Source organism: Rhineura floridana, chromosome 6 (genome assembly GCF_030035675.1).
Source record: "Rhineura floridana isolate rRhiFlo1 chromosome 6, rRhiFlo1.hap2, whole genome shotgun sequence".
Taxonomy (NCBI): Eukaryota; Metazoa; Chordata; class Lepidosauria; order Squamata; family Rhineuridae; genus Rhineura; species Rhineura floridana.
Genome location: NC_084485.1, coordinates 72,784,056 through 72,809,028, shown reverse-complemented (window position 1 = coordinate 72,809,028; position 24,973 = coordinate 72,784,056). Strand labels below are relative to the sequence as shown.

Sequence of the window (24,973 nt, the reverse complement as noted above, 5' to 3'; positions counted from 1 at the left end):
CCTTATAAGGCTGTGGAACAGCAAGGCGCGTGGGGATCTTGACACGGTTGCCCCTGAGCGCCCTCTCTGGCATTGTGGAGCCCAATTTGCACCTTGGTACACCAGTGAGCTAAGGGCAATGAAACAGGTTGGACAATAGCTAGAAAGCAAGTGGGAAAAGACGTGCTGTGAGGCTAATTGGGCACAAGTAAAACATCATAACCATGCCTACTGTGTGGCGTTGAGGGTGGCAAAGAAGGCCCACTTCTCTGCCTCCATCACATCCTCAAGTAGCCATGCAGTGGATCTTTTCCATAATGTCAGGGGTCTGTTGACATCAACTCCAGGCAATGGAGTTTTAGACCCTTCGGAGGCCCACTGTGAATTGTTTGCAAGGCACTTTGAGGGTAAAGTTGCTCACCTCCGTAGCAGTCTTCATGCCCCGTGCACATCTACTGTAGTCCCCAATGAGGTGTCCAGTGCAATGTCTGCTGCAACTTCTTGGGAATGGTTTCAGTTGATGCGGCCTGATGATGTAGACAAGGAGCTTACATTGATGTGGCCAGCAATGTGTCCTCTCGACCCTTGCCTTCTTGGCTTATTAAAAGCTTGCCGAGGGAATTTGACTGGGTGGATCAAGAGTGTGGTCAACACATCATTGTGGGAGGGAGTGGTTCCAGCCACCTTGAAAGAGGTGGTGAGCCAACCACTCCTGAAAAAGCCCACCCTGGACCCATTGGTGTGTTACAACTACCGCCTGGTCGCAAATACCCCCTTTTTAGGGAAGATGATTGAGAGGGTTGTGGCGCAGCAATTGCAAGTACTCTTGGGTGATACAGATTATCTTGACCCATCCCAGTCTGGGTTCAGGCCTGGTTATGGGACTGAATTGGCCTTGGTCACCCTGATGGCTGACCTTTATCAGGAGAAAGACAGCGGGAGTGCGACCCTGTTATTCTTACTTGATCTCTCAGTGGCTTTTGACCATGGTAACCTTTTGGGCTGACATGGTGAGATGAGTATTGGAGGCTCTGTTTTACAGTGGTTCCGATCCTACCTCCAAGGTCGTTCTCAGAGAATAGCATTGGATGACTGTCTTTCGGCCCCCTGGCAGTTGTGCTGCGGGGTGTCGCAGGTACCCTCTTGTCCCCCATGCTGTTTAACATCTATATGAAGCCCTTGGGAGTGGTCATCAGGAGATTTGGTGTGAGGTGTCAGCAGTATGCTGATGATACCCAGCTCTATTTCTCTGTAACATCTGAATTGGGAGAGGCCGTGCAAGCCCTTTGCCTGGACTCGGTGGTGGGCTGGATGAGGGCCAATAAACTGAGTCTGAATCCTAGCAAGATGGTGGCACTGTGGGTTGGTGGTTCCCAAGTTCGAATAATTGGTCAGTTGCCTGCTTTGGATGGGGTCATACTCCCTCTGAAAGAGCAGGTTCGTAGTCTGGGGGTGCTCCTGGATTCATCTTTGTTGTTAGAGGCTCAGGTGACCTCCGTGGCTAGGAGTGCCTTTTACCAGCTTTGGTTGGTATGATAGCTGCAGCCGTTTCTGGACTGGGATAGCCTGACCACTGTTGTCCATGCACTGGTAACCTCCAGGGTGGATTACTGTAATGTGCTCTATGTGGGGCTGCCCTTGAGGTTGGTCCGGAAGGTGCAGCTGGTGCAAAATGCGGCAGCGAGACTGCTCACTGGGGCCGGGTATCGCCAACATGTCACCCGGCTGCTGAAAGAATTGCACTGGCTGCCCATTTGCTACCGGGCCAAGTTCAAGGTTCTAGTTTTGGTGTACAAAGCCCTATACAGCTTGGGACCAGGATACCTGAAAGACCATCTTACCCCTTATATGCCCAGTTGATCACTGTCTCTGCTGGAGAGGGCCTCCTGCAGATACCATTTTATCAGGAGGTCCATTCTGCACAACATCGGAGATGGACCTTTAGTGTAGTGGCACCTAGCCTCTGGAATTCCCTCCCTTTAAATATTAGACAGGCGCCATCTCTGTTATCTTTTTGGTGCCTATTGAAGACTTTCCTCTTTCAGCAAGCCTTTTAGGTTGAGACCTATCCCAGTCTGCGTCTGTGTTGGAATTGCTTTTAATATGTTCTTAAACATCTTCTTTAAAATGTTTTTAATCTTAGATGTTTTGAAAGCTTTTTTTAAGTAACTTTTTTGAAGATGTTTTGTTTTAATGTGTTTTAAAGTTTGTTTTTATGAAGTTTTTGGTTCTTTTGTTTGCCGCCCTGGGCTCCTGCTGGGAGGAAGAGCGGGATATAAATCAAATAATATAATAATAATAATAAACAGGCTAAACCCCACATCTAAGGTCAGATGGGCCACCACCCAACAGAATCTCCATCTTGTCTGGATTGAGCTTCAGTTTATTAGCTCTCAACCAGTCCATTACCACCTCTAAGCGCTTGTTCAGCACTTCTACTGCTTCATCAGATTTTGACAAAAAGGAGGAATATTGCTGGATCTCATAAGTAGCTCCTTGTTCCAAATCTATGGATGACCTTACTCCTTACTGGCTTGATGGTGTACGTCTCCTGCCCACAATAGCCTGCTTGCTTTGTATTGGCTTCTTCAAAAATCTTCCTTAGAAACAATTGCTACTGCCACCTCCCCACAGAGAAACCTGACAGTTCTCCAGCAGTATCTGCTGTCACACTGAGACTTGACAAAAGCTGGATCACGTTTCCCTCAAGGATAAGCTGGTGAAGAATGCTGCCTACAATGTCTCATCAGCCTCAGAAACACAGGCCGTCAGTTCAAATAAAGATCAGTTCCATTTGTACCTCCTGCTATGTGGATAAATAGGTCTGAGGAATGGGGAACAGATAGTATAATTCAGCCTTCCCCAGCCTCATGTTTTGGACTACTGCTCCCATCAGCTCCAGCCAGCATGGCCAATGGTCGGGGTGATGGCAGTTGAAGTGCCAAACATCTGGGGGGCACTCAGTTGGAGAATGCTGATATAAAGACCCAGTTATTCCCCTAACAGCTGTCTGGCATAAGCACAAAGCACAAAGTATCTTTATTACAGTCAAAGACCAGCCAGAATGTACAAAATATAAAAAGTATAATATATACAGAAAACAAGAGCAATTTCCCAGTAATATTTCTAAAATATAAGTATTAAATTTATAATTTCATTTTATACTAAGAAGGGTAAAAGTAACATTTAACAATAGAAGCTGAGAGCTCAAAAGTTTAATATCCAGTAATTACTCTGTAGTAGAAGCTACTGTAGAGTGTTTAATGGTGTTAAAAGCTTTCTGGCGCGAATTGCTGCTGCACAAAAACTAGCCACCTTTAATGTAACCTGGTGGGTCTTGTCCGCTAAGAGGTAATGTATTATCATTTTTTCATCTTTAAGGGGGATTTGTTTTAGGATCGGAGCTAAGAATAAAGTATGTAAATCATGATAAAAGGAACAATGGAGTAATACATGGGTAACCGTTTCTACTACTTTAGCACCACACGGGCAGACTCTTTCAGGATAGGCGATTTTCTTGTACCTGCCCTGTAGGAGGGCTGATGGCAGCACGTTAAATTTTGCTAAAGTAAAAGCCCTCCTATATCTAGGAATGGTTAGGTTAAATAAATATCGGGGTATAGTAAATGATTTTTGATTGTAACCAGAATTAAGAGCAGATGTCACCTGTGTTAAATGATTTTGAAGTTCTATATCATATAATCTTTGTCGTATCTGTGCTTTTGCTTTTATAAGGCCCCATGAGAGTATTACCGGTATGGAAGACCCTAATAAGGCTATTTTGTCCATTACAGATTTTAGCCATCTAGAACAAAAGACATCATTTAGAATGAGAGGGGTAAGACCCACAGGCACAAACAAGATTTCAGCCATAGGTTAATCTTAGCTAACCAAATACAGGCTTCTAAAGTTATGATACCAGCTTCTAATCGTATGTTGGAATTTGAAACACAAGTAGGGGTACCGAGAATTGCCCTTAGAAATTTTGTTTGCACTTTTTCAAGTGGGGCCAAATTAGTAGAAGAACCTATTTGAGCTCCATATAAAAGTTGGGGAATTACTTTAATTTCAAAAATCTGTATTGCTGAGGGGACATGTTGACCGCCTTTGTTGTAGTAAAAGGAAAGGAGTGCCTTGGTGGTTTTGTGGGCATTTAAAACAGCATAGTTTATATGATGCTGCCAGGAGCCTGAAGCATGGAATACCATTCCCAGATATTTAAAAAGTGGAACCTGTTCTATGGGATAACCATCAATCTGCCAAAGATGTTTTGGCCTTCTTCTAGAAAAAACTATAACTTTTGATTTACCATAATTAATTTCCAATAGCCCTTTTTTGGAATAATTGGCTAGCACCCTTAGGAGACGCCTCAAGCCAATTTGTGAATATGAAAGGAGGGCCACATCATCAGCATATAGAAGTGCTGGGATTTGTCTCCCAGTCAGGTTGGGGTAGTGTGACCCATGAGGTGTTAAGTAACTAACCAGGGAGTTTATATATATATTAAATAATGAAGGTGCCAAGATACATCCCTGTTTGATGCCTTTAGGCGTTGGAATGTCTTTTGTTAAATGACCAGCTCTATCACATCTAACTCGCAGGGAAGTAGATTTGTATAAACATTGAATCAAGGCTAATAAGCGCCTGTCAATATTGGTGAACTCCAACTTATCCCAGAGCTTACATCGTGATATAGAATCGAAGGCTGCTTTAAAGTCGATGAAAGCAACATAAAGAGCACCATTTGGGGATGAAGTATATTTTTCTATTAAATGGTTTAGAATAAGACCATGGTCGGTTGTAGAACGTCCAGCTCTGAATCCTGCCTGTTCTTCTACAAGGATGTTTTCTTGTTCCATCCAGGATGTAAGTTTATCATTTAAATAGGTGGTATAAATTTTACTAATGATATTCAGTAGACTAATTGGCCTATAGTTAGCTGGGTCAACTCTGAAGCCTTTTTTAAAGATCGGTATTACTATCGCCAAACCCCAATCACTTGGAATAGTGATATTCGAGTTGATATAAGAAAATAGGGCAGCTAATACCGGGGCCAACCAGTCCACATTGGCTTTATAAAGTTCAGCTGGAATACAGTCCGAACCAGATGCTTTTCCTGCTTTTAATCTCGCTATTAAGCAGCCGATTTCCTTTGGGGTGACCTGTGACCATTCCGGAAGATCTTGGTGATGTAGTTCGATGGATTTAATGCAAGGTTGTACTCCAGAGAAAAGTTTTGTATAGTGATCTTCCCAGGTGTTTACTAAGATGTGATAGTCCAAGGTACTTGACGAATGGGGCCAGCCTTTAGCAACCATTTTCCAAAAGGATGATGTATCTTTTTCTCTGGATGCTTTCAATAAACGTTGCCAGTCTTCTGTTTGAGCTATAGACTTTTTGATTTTTATTAGTTGTTTATATCGCCTCTTCTCTTCCAGCATCTGGAAAAATAAGACGGGAGAGTTTGTGTCTTTGTACGCTGTGTATTTTTCAGTTAATAGTTTTTTTTTGAGCGACGCAATCATAATCGAACCACGATTTAGACTGCCAAATGGTTCGACAACAGCTGTGTTTTAGGGTGCTGATTAAACTTTTTTGTAGAACTTGTATCAATTGTTGAAGTGTATCAAGAGGCGATTGAGTAGGCAAAGAAGCTATAAGTTTGTTACGAAGCGAAAGGCAGGACTCTGAGTTTAGCAGACTCTTTATATCGGCGTCCAGATGGGGAGACCATCTGGTCCGAATGGTACTTCTTTCAAATTCTGCGACAGAAGTTGGAGCTTGTTCTGCAAAGATATTCTTGTTGCCACAGGACAGCGAAAGAGCAAGTGGTAAATGGTCACTTTCAGGGCGCGCTTCCACACAGCAACCAGAGATGGCTGGCAGAAGTTCTTGTGAAACACTAAAATAGTCAATAGTGGAAGTTCTAGGTCCAACTAAAAAAGTGAATTCACCAGGGATATCTCCATCAACCCGCCCATTTGATATAATCATATTAAGGTTATTTAGCATCTTCATCAAGTAAAGACCAGAGGGATTAGTGCCAGTATCCTTTGACTGCCGGCCTGGAATAGAGTTCTGGTGTGAAGTTACTGGCACCGGTTCATTATAGCGAGAATAGAGAAATTCATCAGAGGAGCCTATCCTAGCATTAAAGTCACCCGCTAGTATGATCACAGCATCTGGAAAGAGGGCTATTAAATTTTCTATATATTCTTCAAGTTTTTTTTATAATTGTCTTTGCTGATTTTTTCTGTCTACACACTGGAAGGTAGACATTTATAATCAGGAGCCGCGTCCAAGAGAGATTTATTATTGTTGCTATGGCCATCTCATCTAAGGGGTCCAAATTTACAGAGGAAGCCAGTATCATGGTTGAAATAAGTAAGCATAGTCCACCTTTGGGTCGGCCACCTTTCATACTGGGGGATGCATGTAGAGTATAGGATATATACCCATTTAGAAAGATATCCTCACAAATCCATGTTTCTTGCAGTAAGATAATGTCTTGTCTTTTTAAATAACTAAAGAAATTTGGATCAGCATATTTATTCCGCCATCCAGAAATATTCCAGGTCACAAAAGTCAGGTTATTCTCGGTAGTCTTGGATGGCAGTCAAACTTTACTAAGTTGATTGCTTATCTGCATTGGGCTGTTCTTTTTATTAACTGATGGGTTAAGGAAGAGATTGTGGTCAGAGTAAGACTGTAAAGTGGTTGAAATAGTTGGAATTATCTCCACTATATCCGAATTCTGTTGGGCTGCATTCTTTTCCCCAGTAGAGCCTATAGGGACGTCTTTAGGTGTAGGTTCAGTTGATGTAGTTGTAGGCTTTTTTTAAAAAAAAAATGAACTGGTGAGGGTATAGCTATGTCCTGTATGGTTATCATTTCATTATCCGACTCTTCTGATGATTTATGTCTATGTCCTTGGAGGATCTTAGCATTAGATCGGTCTCTCCAATCTTGGGGTCTAGAGGAGCTTTTGTTTCTTTAAAGATGTTTAGCAAGTGTGATTTTAGGCATTCAGCTCTTATGAGGATATCAATTTGACTATGAGGAGGTAGCGTGGCAAAGGAGTTAATTACCATTTTCTCATCCTCATCAAAAGTATCCTCAAATTCATTAAAAGATTGACTATCTTCTTGATACACTGCATCTGTATTCCCCTCATGATTGTTTGGATCAGTGACTCCAGGTTTATTAGATGAGTCCTAGGGCCAATTCTGTATTGGCCTCTTGTTTTTCTTGTTTTTGTTTTTGTTTTTCTTCTTTTCTTTCATGCAGTCAACACATGGCCTGCAGCAGTGAATCAGAGCAGCCGGAGCTGCCTTATTTTCAAAGAATCTTGATAAGGTAATTCCAAGCTTCACAAACCGAGCCTTGGCCTTGAGAACTCGGTTTGCCGCATTCAGAGTGGCAAAAGAAATTAGTGCGCGGGCTCTTTTTCCATCATGGTAAATGTATTCTATCCGTACAATTTCATGTAAGGATATATGAATCATAAAATGATTTCTAAATAAATCCTGTAGATGAAGTTTGCGATTGAATTGGGATAGAAGACCCTTAGGTTTAGGGAAATTTGCCAATACTAGTTTGAAGGGATTTAGAATAAGATTCCAGTTAGAGTCTTTTATAGATTTCACTTTCAATTGTTTGCTGGTTTCTCTCAGTTGCATATCCGAGAGCCTATTTTGAGGGGCGGTGTAATGCATAGGCATTGGTGAATAGGCCTGTATCGGAAGAAGCTGGATAGGAGATGTAGAGCTATCATGTATTTGGGGCTTCGGTCTGGAAATTAAAGAAGTTGTTATGCCTGAGCTCTTTTGAGGTGACCTTGGCATCATAAGGGTAGCAGGTTTATCCAGTATATCAAATAGTTTTTTTAAGTTCATCTTATTTCCTCGTGATGTCTTTAGATTCTTTAAGTTTTTGGATTTTTTTGTATTTGGTTTCCTGCTCTTGGGTTTTTTACGTTTCTGGTGTTTGGTTCCTGTCTTCTTGTGTTTAAATTTTTGTGGCTTTCTTTTGTAAGAGGATGGTTTCTCGTCATTTTGTTCATGCTTTAGATGCAGATTGACAAGCACTGTTAGAATATGATTGCATTCCCTCAGGAAGGACTTCATGAGGTCGATATCCTTAGCTAGCGCGAACAACCCGCCCAGAATCAGTGGGTTATTCCTCATTGAATCCAATTGGGGGTAGTAGGAATGTTCTTCGATTGATGAGTCTATACATTTCTCCACTATTATATTGGAATTGATGTTAGACGTGTCAACCAGATCATTATTCAGCTGGTATTACAGTGAGTCTAATTGATGTAAATTCCCCATCACCGTCCCTTTGCCACTATTTTTAGTTTGGGTTGTCTGATGCTTTTGCGCATTTTCAGCCATCGCAATTTCACCTGCCAAATTTACAGATGAATATTCATCTGAGGCAGTTTCTATGTTATCCTTAAGGGATAAAGACCAATCAAGAAGGAAATGCGAGGCTTGCATATCTTGTATAGAAGGCCCTTCATTTTCTTTCTTTGAGGTTGCTGTGAAAAAATTTGTAATCTTTAATTGGCCACTTTGGAGCTCCACTGACAAATTTGGGCTTTCTGTTGGAGCTTGGGTCAATTCCTTTCTTTTTAAGCCTCCAGGCACAGGTAAGCTCTCGAAATTGGAAGTATCTCCTAAGGCTTTTCGAGCTTTTCTTGTTAAAACCATTGCTAATATTATTTGCTTTGTCACTTTAAATTGGGAGCTGTAATAAATCTTGGGAGGTGCAGCAATATTCCAACTCTCCCGTAAACAGAGTTGAGAAGTCTTTGGGCTGATTTCTTAACGAAGGGAATAGATTATTGAACTCTAAATATTCGTCAAGTACACTAAAAAGCTGGTAAGTTAAAAGTTTGGTTTTTAAAAGGATAGACTTAAAAAGTAGATTTAGAGTTTGAATATTCGTTTTCTTCTTTAGAGGCTACCAGTAAAATGCTGACAGGTTTGGTCAGTCATAACGCCATCTTATCTTCTCTTTAAGTGCTAGAAAACTTTAGGTCTATTATTCTTTAAACAAGTTAGAAATTGGTAGCACAAAATAAGTCGTAGGCTGTGATCTAAGAAATGTACTATCTTGAGAGTTCCAGCAGGACTTGAAGGAAAAGAGAAAGATTTATGTTAGTGGCTTGCCTTTAGAGGTGTTTCCAAGGTTCTCAGCCACCGGGGAGTTCATTCAGTTTGGAGTGATTTCGTCAAAGCAGTAAATTATCTCCCCAACCAAGTGGTATAGTACATATCTATAGATATCAGAGGAAGGGCACCAGGAGTTTTCAAAATACCAGCAGTAAATTCGGTAGGAAGAATATGTTCTTGGTCTAATTATATATATTTTAGCTTCAGCTCCAACAAACACATCTCGTTGGCTTGGGTCCCAGCCGGAAGTCCTTTCTAAGCAGCTGTCTGGCATAAGCACTTCCTCAATAGCAGAATCCCTCGTACATGGTTGTACCCTTAGATATAGACACACAGAGAGATGCACAAACACATCAAGGACAAATTTATGTGCTCTGCCAATGAAGCAATATGTCTTGGGGAATGAGGGATGACTCGGTTACTATTTTTGCTTTCATTTCTTCATAAACCCTCCTACTTCCACAGCCTTCTTCTCATAATGTAGCCCTTTTATCTAAAAAGAGTGTACAAAGCCACATAAGAGAGGGATGGCACTAAACACTAGGGCAAAGTGGAGGTTCAAAGAAGATGTATTGATGATCCACAGAAATATCCACAGTCCTAGTGCGTTTTGGATCCTTCTTCAGCATAATATCTCTCTTTTAAAAAAAAATCATTAAAATTATTGCAGGAACTTGGCCATGCACACATTGTTCTTAAAAGATAAAGACAACAACAGTGCTAATCTGTTTACATCTTAAATCTGAACAGATATAAAAATCCTCCTCCTGAGCTATCAAAGGCTTCCAAAAATGTTTATGACAAGGCAACTTAACAAATAATAACATACAGAGAAAGCACCTGTGAGACCATATTGTGCTATAGAGAATTAACAATTTATAATACATTGACCTCACCCTCATCCTTTCCTTGGAAAGACTTACAGTCTATTAGCGAGTATGCAGATTGGCAGATCTGTTTCAGACAGACAAAAGGATGTACTTCTTCACACAGTGCATACCTAACCTATGACATTTGCTGCCACAACCTGTGACGGCTGCCAGCTTTAAAAGTTGTTTTGATAAATTAATGGAGGATAGAGTAATCATATCAGTGGCTACTAATCATGGTGACTATATGCTACATCCAGGTTCAGAGGCAGCACCCGTCTGAGTATTTGTTGCTGGGGGACAATAGTGGAAGAGGACTAATTGTTGCCATTGTGTCCTGCTTGCAGGCGTTCCATCTGCATTTGTTTGCCCACTCAAGGAAGGAGGATGCTGGCCTGGATGGATCTTTCATCTCATCCAGCAGAGCTTGTTTTATGTTTCCAGATATGATAGATTCAGAACAAGGGAGCCCTCTATTTCAAACACTGTGGACTGGCTCTTCTCTGTAGTTTAGCTGCAGTTGTTATTATTTGTATGCATTATTATTATTTCCGGGGGATGAGGGTGAATCATTTAAAAATCTTTTCAACATTCAGTATTGTACTTATCAAATGTAGCTACAAGGAGATTATTCAGCTTGGCATTGCTGCTGAAATAAAAAACAGCCAATCTTGACTTAATGTAGAAGATCCTTCCAGCATATATAGAAATGTGCCATCTGTAATAAATCATTCTATTTGTTTATTGCTTTTTTATCTCACCCTTCCATTATGTTATTCAGAGCAGCACATACTGTTCCCCCCTTCATGTTATCTCTACAACAACCCTGTGAAGTAGGTGAGGCCGAGAAATAGTGACTGGCCCAAGGTCACAGAGTGGGTTTCATAGTTGAGTAGGGATTTGAACCCAAGACTCCCTAGTCTTGGTCTAGCACTATAACCATTCTGCCACACTGACTTTATTAACATCAGAAGATCTAGTTCTTCATTTAACCCTGTACATATAAACTCAGCACTTTGATCAGCTATCTAGACACCAATTCTAGAAAAAAAGGTTATCACTCTGTCTCCTAGATTTAAAATAATGCAAAAAAGCAGGTTTTCCCAGGTCCGAGAACCCACTCTCTCAGCTTTTCCCTCCTCATATATGGTACTCCCATCCACCTTAACATCATCTCTGAAGTGGCAGGTGGAAATGACAAGATCACAAAAAAAACACAACCCACCTCTTTGCCTCTTTTATCAATCAGCTGTGTTGCCTCTTTTCACTGCAGTGAGCTGATGTGGAGTGGTTTCAAAGAGCTGTTCAGTGTGACTTTGCTGTGTCTCTAAAGTACAAGTGCAAAAAAGAGTTTCACATGAAATCCATAGCTTCTCAGGATTGTTCTTCAAAAAAGGATAAAAGTCCCAAACACAAGAATAAAGATGAGAAATTGTTGACTTTTTCACCCAGCTCCACTCAACATTTCAACAACATCTGTGGTAAGGGGAATTGATGGAATCTCAGCTCAAGCTCAAGCTTTCGTGTTGCAGAAACAGCAACACACATAGCATCTGAATTCTCCTGTCTATGGAACCCTCCAGATTAGGGGTTTTTTTGCAGGTGTATTCTGCAACATTGATGCTAAAATAGTACATTAGTGAAGGATTAATATCACACATCATTTCACTTTATTACTGCTGTCTGGAGGGGCACTCTTGAGCTATAGCACAACTAAAGCTGAACCAAAAACATTTGTGTTATATAAAAAAAAAGTTACAGGATTTCAGCAGGAACTTATGGGACATGCACTGATTGGAAAAGAAGTAGCATGTCTAGCCCAAAACCTTTTGCAGAAGTAAACAGTATTGCAAATAGGATTGCATATAACTGCCTTGATACCATCATGAGCACAAACCATCATGAATGCACTTCAAAAAGAACACCTGAAAGGATCCTATGAGACACATACAGTGTTATCCTTGTTCCATCTTCCTCAAGTGTTCTCTCTTCCAACGGGCTTTCTCCCTGTATTAATAAACAAGATTCCAAAGAATAAATGGCTTCTATCAGTTACTAACTTTTGACCATATAACGTCTTGTTGACACAAGTGTTTTTTTTTGGGGGGGAGGGGTTTGGAAAGTTAAAATGGTGAATTTACAAGCTTGGAGTCGAAAAGCCCTTTCTGCAAACAGATTTGCCACTCTGTTTTGCCAGTGCTTTTGGATCATCTGGAGGGTCTGTCTTGAGTGCAACCCCAAGGGAAAGACTAGGACTAAAAAAATAAAACGATGGTTCCTCTGGACATGACTGTATCTCACTGTGTTAAAGCCATGGATGGCCAGTAGACTTTCAGGAGCCACAAACTATGGTGATGATGGTCTATATTTGGCTTGTGATAAAAACTAGGTCAAAGGTAATCCTACTCAGAATAGACCTGTTGAAGTTAAAAGACATGATTAACTTAGGTTCATTAATTTTAATGGATCTACTTTGAGTAGGACTTCACTGAATGCAGCCCCAGATTTTTAACTGATGTGAATCAGTATTACTCCTGGTTGTAGTCATTAGTCTTGCCAAATCAGCAGGAAGCAACCTCAAAGTCTATCCGGGATATGGTTGTATGGTTTACACCAACCCTTGTGGTTGAGCCTTGGGGTCACCATCACAATGCCTTATAGGTGCAATGGCGCACTTGAGGATTTTCCCTGGTGCCCACAAGGCCTCGGACTCCCTGCATTGTGTTCATCATGAACCTTCACTCTGCCTGAAAAGCATACATTGGTAAAATGAGAAGGTTGAATATAAATGTTCTTTCCCACTCCTTTTGGCTCTGGAAGGCTCAGATTGGCACACAAGCTGCCAAAAGAGCCTGGAAAAGCACATATAGGTGACAGTGAAAGTGGGAAGGGTGACACTCTCTCCCACTTTCTCTTTGAATGTGCTGAACTTTGGTTCAAGGCAGCATCTGAGCAGCTGAACAGAAAGCAGAGCGACTGAGGCTGTGTATGCATGGCCTTTTATTCTAGAATCAATGGAGACCACTGACTACTTGTTTTTTCTCCGTAGTCCACACACAATCTAGATCTGTTGCATTTTTTTTGCCCCTGAAAAGCACTTCTTGAGAAACTGGCATCATTCTGCAAATAAAAGCTCAGTGCAGATTCATTCTGCATTACCAAGCAGTGTGTCCATTTGAAAACAAATGAAAATAGATGTAGGTGGTCCTAGAAATGAGGGGTGTATCCACACTAGGGATGAGTGCAGAATTTGATCCAGTTTGCATTTCAAGCGAATCTCAGATTCGCTCTTTCAGAAACAATAAGAGAACCAAAACACAGTCATCCATCAAAATTCACACTTATTTGAATTTTGCAATAAAGTTCACCAACCAATGTTTACAAAAATGTGTATGTTAGGGGAAAATGTGCATAAAAATGAATATATGAGTGAAAATAACATGCATACATGCATTACATGAGAAATTGCTTGCAAAAATGTGTACATTAGTCAAAACTGCCTACAAAAATGTGTTAATTAGGAGAAATTTGCACTAAAATGCTAGAGAATTTTCTTGAGGATATTTCTTTAAAAATCTGCAAATTGCTGCAGAAATGTGGAGAACGGAAAAATGAAAAACAGAGAACCAAAATTAACAGATCTTTCTATCCCTAATCCACACTTGCCCAATGGCATTATGGGTTAGTGTATATCACTTCATTCACCTGTGGCATGTGCAGGAAGGAAAAGGCTAGGTAACAATCAGAGGGAGGGCTTTCAAACATGTATCAAGTAACCCCACCTAGCCTTGTGAACAGCAGGATCCAGAATCAATCTAGATTGAAAGCAGCATGAGGACAAGCATGAACTATTTCAGATTGAGAAAAACTAGTGCCAGTTTGGTCATGATCACAGAGCATGTATGAGCTTTGACTGTTAGCACAGGATCTCCTGTTTCATATTTGTATATAACTCAATTTTATGGCCACATTCTTTTGTTATACACATGGAAACTACATTTTTAGCAGACACACAAAACAGTATACAACTGCTTGAATACTGTTGACCATGTGCATTGTTCTCATAGATATGCACGGTAGAGCCCCAGAACATTATTACACTAAGGAAGCAATCATCCTTACTGTATATAAATGTGGGTGTTTGCAAGTGCAGACACAAGTTCACTGTGCAGAGTGGCAGGTCACTAGTATGCCCTTTCATTGCCTTCATATCCAGATTACAAGAAGAAATGGAGAATATTCAGGCCTCCCCCTGGCTAAATTGAAGAGGTGACTGCCTACTGAAGCCCCCAGAATGAACAGGCTTTAATCCCTCCTCTTTCCACATGCAGCTCAAAAGACTATGTCAGAGCAGACAAAGAGTAAAGGCAGAGGTTATTCAGTAACCAGTCTGCAGAGCAGTGCTGGCAGTAAAGAGCTTCACCCAGTTTTCATTTTGAAATAGTCACATATTCGATATATTACACATTTAGCAATTAAATAAACAAAACTGAACCATTTACATTCCTTGTTTATTTACTTAGAGCCACCAAGGTGCATGTCGCTTTACTGAATACAAGTGGACAGATCCTTGCCCTGAGGAGCTTACAATCTAAATTTCAAGCCAGGGGAAACAGCAAGGGAAGGGGGTAGAAGAGGAGACAGCAGTAAATGTGAAAAATTTACCATTATTTCTGTTATATGTACTTAGGCTTAGTTACAGGCTTGCTAACAGTAGGCTAAGAGAACTAGAGGGTTGTGCCAAATGTGCCATGGTAAAGCTGGGTTTTGAGGACAAATTTGAAGGAGAAGAGAGAGCTGGCATTACACAGGAGTTTTGCAAGGCAGTTTTGCAAGAGTCCAGGAAGGGAACAGTGACTCTCTTCTGGAACTTCTGCACAAAATAGTCTGTGACATTTAACTTTTTTTCCTGCATCAAGTCATTTCTTGCAAAGTCCCAATATGTTGGGTAGAGAAACAGATTGCTGCTCAGTTTAAACTCTGAGAAGGTGGGGGAATGATCTAGAGTGCTGTATTCCAAGCTCACACATAGGTACCCTGAGTATCAATGAATGATAACTCTTTGCTGTGTTTTCTAAACACACCAGCAAAGCTATTCTTCTAGAATTGATTTCAGTGAGCAAGCGTGTTTCTGTGTGTGCGTGCACACTTTAACCCGGTGTATTGCTGTGTAATCTTAATTGGCTAATGGATTTAAATGGTTGATTTTATAACTATTGTTATATATTGCTTTGCTTATTTTTAAACAGAAAGGCAGTATATAAGAGTCTTATGAGCAATTAACTAAATAAGTAAAATTAAGCATGATGCTGTGAACTGGTCTGAAGCCTCATCAGGACAGGTTGATCCTCTGCTTTACTCCACTAAAGAGGTGCATCTAATTTAGTCTTTTAGCAACAAAAATAATGATAATGGAGAAATGGATAATCCATCTCTCCAGTGGATAATGGAGAAACTACCACCACATTTTGGTGGAAACTGTTTAGATAAGAAGCGAGGGGTTCTGTGTTTCTATTGGGAATTGGCTGCTGCCAGGTTGACAAAATGGCTAGTTGGCACAGCCAAGATGGCAACACCCACTTTGGAGCTGTTGTTTGTGAATATAATAATGTATTGTCTGGAGAGTTGAGCATCCAAGTTTAAGTGGCTTCATATATTATTTGATTATTCATATAACTTATTTTAATGTGTTAGTCACTTAACACAGGGTAATCTCAAGGTGACATTCATTCAAGTTTATAAGCATACAAAATTATTAAAAACAACAACCATTAAACTTTAAACAATCGAATCAGTATATATAAAACAGTAGCTTCCATGGGGAAAACTTATTAGTAACCGCAGAGTGGCACTAATATTAAAGCCTTGATTCTGTTGGACCACATATATATACTGCAGGAAGCAATAACTGACAGATACGCAAATGACACATCACCTGCTTCCACTGTAACATTCAAATGCAGAACTTACACATCTCCTTGGAATGGAGGAGAAGCAAGATCTCCAGATACTACAGATGGAAGGCATAGTCCAACAACATCTGGAGGACACTACATTGGCTTACCCTGTTATAATGCTTGAAACCGCCATCAGTTATAATCTGGGAAAGAATTATTATCTCTAGGAGTGCATGATGTATATTTTTGAGCAATCACATATTTCCTTCCTTCATCTCCATTCAAATACAAGATATTGTCTTATAACAGAGAGTTGATGTATGATTTTCAGGACATTAATGATGAGTGGCCTTCCTCAGTTTCATGCAGTCCAGATGTCTTAGACCTCAAATCCCTTCAGGCCCAGTCAGCATGGCTTCATGGTCAGAGGTTATGAGAACTTTAGCCCAGAACATCTATAGAGCACCAGACTGAAGAAGGCTGGATAAGAAAATGTCTTCAGATTAAATGGACATTTGCTGTGGGTGGGCTACCACTGTATAAGAGACATATTGGTTTAAGTCAAAGAGAGAGCCTTGAGGGGAAACTCCTGATCCCTTTTGCAACATAGCTTTTCTTGGATGTATTTTTCAGGTCAATATTAAGGTTCCTGAAGAGCATGACAAATGACTGAGATTGAGGTTGGAGCCCCCCCCCCACACACACACATACACACTCCAGTTTAAGGAATACAAGGTAGTACTAGGCCAGCCTTTCCCAACTAGTGGGCCACCAGATGTTGTTGGACCACAATTCCCATCTTTCCTGACCATTGGCAATGCTGGCTGAGGCTGATTGGAGTTGTGGTCCAACAACATCTGGTGGCCCACTAGTTGGGAAAGGTTGTACTAGGCTTTTCTGTCCTCCACAAGCTGGTTGCTATCTTGGCAACTGTTTATTGATTAGTGGACTGCTTTGGGCAATTCTTTGCCAGAAGCAGCCTCCCTTGTCTGGCTGCTGGATAAGGTTGACTCTTTGTTCCAAGACCCAGCAAAATCACATTCCCCCCCCTTTTTTCTTTTCTTTCTTTGCATGCATGCATCACATCAGAAACAAAAACAAAACAAAGGCATGGAAGAATTGCTTGGCATCACGAGCTGAAGCAGCAGTGCTTGTGATCAGAGCCAGCCTGAACCTACTGCAGTATTTCTTGGTTTAACAGTGGAGCAAATAGCTGTCTCATGAGGAAAAAACCAGTGGATGCTTTCAAGTGTGGATTATTTTATGCAAATAATTAAAGTACTGAGTCATAGTTTATGTATGCATGCATTTCTTTTGCGCACATTCTGTGAGTCAAATCTGCTAACCAATAGGATGGTAGAACCCAGCAAGAATGACAATGCTATTTCCACAGCTGCTGCTGCTGCTTCTACAAAAAACTAGCCAGTCTCTCCTATTGCGATGCCATTTTAGTTATATCAACCCTTCTGAAAGGTTCTTGGAGGAGTATTTTAAATCCAAAAAACATGACATCCTTTATAAATGAGAGAAGATCCAGTTTTTTTTAACAAGACAAAAATCACACTGATTCTACCTTATACCAGTTCTACCTTAACCTGAACTACCAGAAGGCAGGCACGTGAAAAGTTTGATGGCACTTTGGTACAGATTCTGAAGCCTCCGGAGCAACTGCTGCCCCCCTCCCTCTCCAACACAGGAGCCTTATGCTGAAACAGCAGATGTTGGGATGACTTGCCATGTTCAGAATCAGGGTGCATCCTGGCTGACACCTGTTTCATTCATTGCAAGTATGGGTGACACCAAAACAAGCCGTTGGTGTGAAGAACATAAGAACATAAGAAGAGCCTACTGGATCAGGCCGGTGGCCCATCTAGTCCAGCATCCTGTTCTCACAGTGGCCAACCAGGTGCCTGGGGGAAGCCCGCAAGCAGGACCCGAGTGCAAGAACACTCTCCCCTCCTGAGGCTTCCAGCAACTGGTTTTCAGAAGCATGGTGCCTCTGACTAGGGTGGCAGAGCACAGCCATCATGGCTAGTAGCCATTGATAGCCCTGTCCTCCATGAATTGGTCTAATCTTCTTTTAAAGCCATCCAGCTGGTGGCCATTACTGCATCTTGTGGGAGCAAATTCCATAGTTTAACTATGCGCTGAGTAAAGAAGTACTTCCTTTTGTCTGTCCTGAATCTTCCAACATTCAGCTTCTTTGAATGTCCACGAGTTCTAGTATTATGAGAGAGGGAGAAGAACTTTTCTGTATCCACTTTCTCAATGCCACGCATAATTTTATACACTTCTGCCATGTCTCCTCTGACCTGCCTTTTCTCTAAACTAAAAAGCCCCAAATGCAGCAACCTTTCCTCGTAAGGGAGTCGCTCCATCCCCTTGATCATTCCTGTTGCCCTCTTCTGAACCTTTTCCAACTCTATAATATTGTTTTTGAGTTGAGGCAACCAGAACTGTACACAGTATTCCAAATGCGGCCGCACCATAGGTTTATACAACGGCATTATGATATCGGCTGTTTTATTTTCAGTACCTTTCCTAATTATCCCTAGCATGGAATTTGCCTTTTTCACAGCTGCTGCACACTGGGTCGACATTTTCATTGTGCTGTCCACTACAACCCCGAGGTCTCTCTCCTGGTCGGTCACCGCCAGTTCAGACCCCATGAGCGTATATGTGAAATTCAGATTTTTTGCTCCAATATGCATAATTTTACACTTGTTTATACTGAATTGCATTTGCCATTTTCCCGCCCATTCACTCAGTTTGGAGAGGTCTTTTTGGAGCTCTTCGCAATCCCTTTTTGTTTTAACAACCCTGAACAATTTAGTGTCGTCAGCAAACTTGGCCACTTGACTGCTCACTCCTAATTCTAGGTCATTAATGAACAAGTTGAAAAGTACAGGTCCCAATACCGATCCTTGAGGGACTCCACTTTCTACAGCCCTCCATTGGGAGAACTGTCCATTTATTCCTACTCTCTGCTTCTTAACCAATTTCTTATCCATGGGAGGACCTCTCCTCTTATTCCATGACTGCTAAGCTTCCTCAGAAGTCTTTGGTGAGGTACCTTGTCAAACGCTTTTTGAAAGTCTAAGTACACTATGTCCACTGGATCACCTCTATCTATATGCTTGTTGACACTCTCAAAGAATTCTAATAGGTTACTGAGACAGGACTTTCCCTTGCAGAAGCCATGCTGGCTCTGCTTCAGCAAGGCTTGTTCTTCTATGTGCTTAGTTAATCTAGCTTTAATAATACTTTCTACCAGTTTTCCAGGGGCAGAAGTTAAGCTAACTGGCCTGTAATTTCCGGGATACCCCCTGGATCCCTTTTTGAAGATTGGTGTTACATTTGCCACTTTCCAGTCCTCAGGCATGGAGGAGGACCCGAGGGACAAGTTACATATTTTAGTTAGCAGATCAGCAATTTCACATTTGAGTTCTTTGAGAACTCTCGGGTGGATGCCATCCGATGCTGCACCCACATGTTCTAGGTATGTTTTAACCATGTTGGCAGGAAAAGGAGATCTGCTGCCAGCATGGTTAATACCAACCCAACCCACATAGCTGTTGCTTTGCACAAAAAGGCTTTCAATTCAGAGCAATGCAGTATGATACCAGTCCCCAAAGTGGACACTACCCCAGAAAGTTAGAAATGAGGTCTGAGGGAGTTTTCAGATATTTGTCATGCTGATTCAGGGCTAACAATACCCTCAAGCTACATAGGGACTATGCTGATCCCCTATCCTGATTTCCAGTAGTAGATTGGGGAAGCAGATACTGGAGGGATTGTACAGTTCAATTGGAAATAGTTTTTCTTTTTTCCAATTTTGGATAGGATGAACTCGTGTATAAAGAAGCCTGTATAATGAAACAGACCACTGAAGAAGTCCGTGAACTGAAATGCGTTTAGCATTTTCAGTTATTCAGATATCTGGGCTAGTGCACATTAAGAACATCTTATGGTGGCTTTTAGCTGTTTAACGAACATGACTGAAGATTGAATTATAAGAACATTTTATGCTGTGTGTACAGAGGTTTCCTTTCTATTTAGATTTTTTACAAGGTTTTTCCCATATTGTGGTTATATTAATTTGATATATGTTTAGTTTATGGATTTTTCTTGTTTCAGTTATTGTATTACAGAGGTTTTTAACCATCATTTTTTCTGGATTTTTGTATTCTTGTTTGTTCTTGTCTTTTTTATGTTATTAGGTACAACTCCATTTTTATGTAATAAATTTTACTAATGCATTCATGGGAATTCTAGACATTTAATGCTACCTGGACTTTTCTGTTTCACAATGTTGGGACTTAAAATGGCACCAGGACCAGCTCAATGATGAGGTGAACTGAGAAAACGTATCTCAGCCAGTGGGTGCAGGGTGGTAGAGCCCCCCCTCCCTGCTTGCTTACATCATTGCAGGTCCAAGCTTACAGAACCCTTGCATGGGGGACTGCTGCAAAGGCCTGTAGCCAAGGAGGCCTGGCCCCCCTAATTTCTCCCCCTACATTTTCCCCCAAGAAAAATTAATTTATTTACAGGGGGGGAAATCTGCTCCTGGTCCCCCTGTGAACGTTTAGGTTGGCTATGGGCCTGTGGCTGCATCTGTGAGGCTTCTGCAGGGCTCTCCTCCTCCTCCTTGCCTTGTTCTGAGTAGAAGTAACTGTACATTTTAACCTGTTTAAAGAGAATGTCTACCATCCACAGAAAGTGGCAGCATTGTCGGCACTCTCCCTGCCACCTTGCAACAACACATCACTCAGAAGAAGGACCCCCCAATCCTTTCTTATAGCATGGCAGCAAGGAGCAGGAGGAAGAGAGCTAACCACTGAAAGGGAGGAGTGGGAGGCGTGGTGGCACTGCCACCATCACCAACAGTAGCAGCATGTGGGACAGGAGAGAGGGAGAAAGGAGGAGGGGTGGGTTGGCTCCCCCCACTTCAGGCAGCACAGACTCTGTCCCCAGGGACATGGTAGCACCATCTGAGGCCTGCTGTAATGAATTTGCTAGGCACTTCCAGGATAAAATCTTTAGCATCCGCCAGGACTTAGACTCCAGTATTATAGCAGGTGAATCAAGCAAGGTATCCAGAGCACAGCCTTCTCCCAATTTCTCAGATGAGTTTCAGTTGATGCAGCTTGAAGACGTTGACAAGGTGCTTGGACAGGTTCATGCAACCACGTCTGTGCTGGATCCTTGCCCTTCTTGGCTAATAAAAGCTGGCAGGGATGGAACAGCCGGCTGGGCCAGGGAAGTGATTAATGCCTCTCTGCGAGAGGGGATGGTCTCTGGCTGCCTGAAAAAGGCAGTAGTGAGACCACTCCTGAAGAGACCCTCCCTGGACCCAGAAAATCTTAATAACTATAGGCCGGTAGCAAATGTTCCATTCCTGGGCAAGGTTCTGGAACGAGTTGTTGCAGGCCAGCTCCAGACACTCTTGGATGAGACCAATTATCTGGATCCATTTCAGTCAAGTTTCAGGCCTGGTTTTGGCACGGAAACAGCCTAGGTAGCCCTGTATGATGACCTTTGTTGGGAGAGAGACAGGGGGAGTGTGACTCTGTGGATTCTTCTTGATCTCTCAGCGGCTTCAACCATGGTATCCTTCTGGGAAGACTGGCTGAGTTGGGAGTGGGAGGTACTGCATTGCAGTGGTTCCACTCCTACTTGGCAGGTCGCCTCCAGAAGGTGGTGCTTGGGGAACATTACTCGGCACCCTGGACTCTCCAGTATGGGGTTCCGCAGGGGTCAGTTCTGTCCCCCATGCTGTTCAACATCTACATGAAACCATTGGGTGCGGTCATCCGGAGCTTTGGAGTGCGTTGCCATCAGTACGCTGATGACACACAGCTCTATTTCTCCTTTTCATCTTCTTCAGGTGAGGCTGTCAATGTGCTGAACCAGTGCCTGGCTACGACAATGGACTGGATGAGTTCAGGGCCACCTTCTTTAAAGACTTCAGCAGGAATCCCATCCGGTCCTCTAGCTTTGTTTTTCTTCATTTGATTGATGTCTTTACTGACTTCATCCAAATTAGGGGATACTGCAAGCTTGTTTCTAGTTTGTTGTTGTGGAATTTGCGAGAAGACCTCACCAGTCACAATAGAGTTATGATTAAGGAGGTTGTTGTAATGCTCTTTCCAGCACAGTGCAATAGACCCTTTATCTTTAAGAAGTTTGGTACCATCCATTGAATGTAAGGGATTTGTACCGTAATTTGTTGGTCCATAGATAGCCTTTGTAGCATTAAAAAAGCCCCGTGCATCGTGAGCATCTGCAAAGTGATGGATTTCTTGAGCTTTTTTTTATCCACCAGGCATTTTTAAGTTCTCTAGTTCTTCTTTGGACCTATGCACTGGCATAGATTTTTTTTTTCTTAGCAGCACAGTTAATGTCTTTCTGCCATATCGGAAGGCTTTCCTTTTCTTGTAGATGACATGTTCAATCTCAGCATAATTCTCATCAAACCAATCCTGATGTTTCTTAGTTTGGTATCCAGTAGTTGGTTCACATGCTGCAATAATGGATGTCTTCAGTTTAATCCAGTGTTCCTCGACATTTTCAGGGAGTTCCGTCAGTAGATGTTTCTTAAGAGTTGTTTGAAAGCAGGCTCGCTTAATAGGATCTTGAAGGGCGTGGATGTTCATTTTACGCCTTGGTTTTCTTCCTTGGAGCTTACATTGAGGAACAATATTAACGGCCATAGTGGATCGAATTAATCGGTGATCTGTCCAGCAGTCATCAGCACTTGTCATGGCCCTAGTGAGGAGTACATCACAACGATCTCTGGCACAGACAATTACGTAATCCAGTTTTGACTGAGGGTGCTTTCATGATGTTTTAAATTTATTTTTCTGGTGAAAGAAAGGTGACGATCCAGGGAGGGGAGCATGCCTGTAGTAGAACATTAGTAGCCATCTTCAGTTAAAGGTGGGAGCAGGGACAGCAGTGGTGTCTGACTGATGATGTATGCATGCTGCAATTCTTATCCTGTTCCACCAGGTGGCAGCTGAGGGAGGTGGATAAATAGAATCTAAAAAGAAGAGATAAACAAGTACACCCAGTGAGGATGGTGTCATGCTGTGCATGTGTGGCCTGTGGGTTGTGAGGATGTTAGTAGGATGTGACTGTGGCAGTCATGAATTGCAAAGGGATTGGGTAATTAAACTATTTTTTCTTTAGGAGGAGAAACTTGCTGAATAGAAGAATGAAAAGGGAGGGTTTGTTTGAGAGGAAAATCAGAAGCTCTGCCTTATTATGTATTGGTGTGTGCATGTGCAGTATTTGCTTATGTATGTGTGCATGGAAGAACATAGTGTGATGGTACAGATCTGCTCTTTCCATGTTTATATTTCAAAACGATGATGAGATAATCTTGCAGTTTGGGCAGCAATGCTATTAATATCTTTCATTCCTTATCACTCACGTACCTTCTGAGCTCCAATCCTCCTAATAAGAAAGTGTGTAAATTTGTGTGGATCTTCAGGAGTCATGTACCAGTGCTCACATGAGCAATTCTACCATGTGCTGCCCTGGTTTTATTTCTAGTTATTCAGGGTTCACTGCTCAATATGGCAAAAAAAATATTTTTCTGTGTGGTTGTTAATACACCTTTATATGCACACATGTTGTCGAATGTAGCTCCCCGTGAAATGTCATGCCTTGCAATGCTTGCTGAGTGTGTATCCCAGCTGTGCATGTTGCTTTGTATGTATGTATATCCTGCCCTTCCTCCCAGCAGGAGCCCAGGGTGGCAAACAAAAGCACTAAAAACACTTTGAAACATCATAAAAACAGACTTTAAAATGCATTAAACAAAACAACTTTAAAAAATATTTTAAAGCTTTGAAAGCATCTTAAAAAAAGAAGGTTCAAAAACATATTGTTTTAAAAAAAGTTTAAAAACATATGAAAAAGCAATTCCAACACAGAAGCAGACTGGGATAAGGTCTCAACTTAAAAGGCTTGTTGAACGAGGAAGGTATATTTCTTTGATTCCAGCTGTGCTGTTGGTAGCTACAGCTGCCTGAACATGTTCTGCATTGCTGTATGTCCATGTGCTGCAGTGTGGGCTACTGGTGTCTGCATGTGCACATGGACATTATCAAGTGAGTCGCACTCTCTGTGCATGTGTGCACTTACACACACAGCTGTACTCCTGTGTCAACATGTGAGGGACACAGTGAGACATTTATTTATAAGGCAGGCTTGGATTAGTAGGTTCCTGAGTTATAACACTAAATCCCTTAGAGGCACTATTAGTTCCACAGCAGTGAGCTCTTGAAGTCAGTCTTTGCAATAAGCTCAGACACTCCGGTAACCATTTCAGCACAGAATCCAGAAGGCTGAAGCTTTGAGTCAGTCAGGTCTGCCAAAAAAAAGTCCCTTTCCTCACACACAAGAAAACACACAGAGCTCCTGTTCCAAAGATAGATTAATAGAAATGCTTTTCGTTAACGTATGATATTCCTTGCCAGCTCAGAGCATGCATTTTCCATTACCTGCGTGGCTAGGAGGTGCTGCATCTGCTTTTGGTTACCAAAGCATCGACTCAGTAAGTAGACCCTTGTCACCTGCATAGTCCTGCATAGGACTGTTCCAAGTCAGCAGTCAGTGCCACAGGCTAATTGCCAGTGCTCTGGAATCTGCATGGTTTGGTGTTTCCCTTCTAAGTCCTGCTTCCATCCAATATAGCTTTCATTTTTTCACTGCTGGGATCCCTGCCTGCGCCACCATGCCCTGAGAGAAGCTCATGGGCAAACAGCTGATTTTTGAGTTGAGCAGATTTTATAACAAGAACAATTTAAACAAGCATCACATGCCTTCAAAAAGAGGCTTAGCTTGCCTTTAAAAAGATACCTCAGAATCTTTATTACTTTCTTTATTATTCCCACTTTACAGATGAAACAATTCAGGCATGGGGCATGGTGTTGGTTCACCACACACACACACACACACACATAGCTGTCACTGATAGATCATATGATTTTGATTTGGACATATTAAGTTCTGATCTGGGCATTCATTTAGAATAGTTCCT

The 24,973-nt window shown here is 41.7% G+C and overlaps 1 protein-coding gene across 5 annotated transcripts in view; it reads left to right on the top strand.

The window, feature by feature from the left end:
* Positions 1-24,973, top strand: part of PACSIN1 (protein kinase C and casein kinase substrate in neurons 1) — an 86,107-nt gene that overhangs the window by 33,048 nt on the left and 28,086 nt on the right. The window contains exon 1 of one of the 5 annotated variants that reach the window (XM_061632374.1): positions 8,779-8,865. The exons of the other annotated variants lie outside the window; for them this stretch is intronic. The gene's annotated coding sequence lies outside the window, so the exon portion shown is untranslated. Of the gene's footprint in view, positions 1-8,778; positions 8,866-24,973 lie in introns of those variants that run through there. 5 annotated transcript variants of the gene reach the window in all.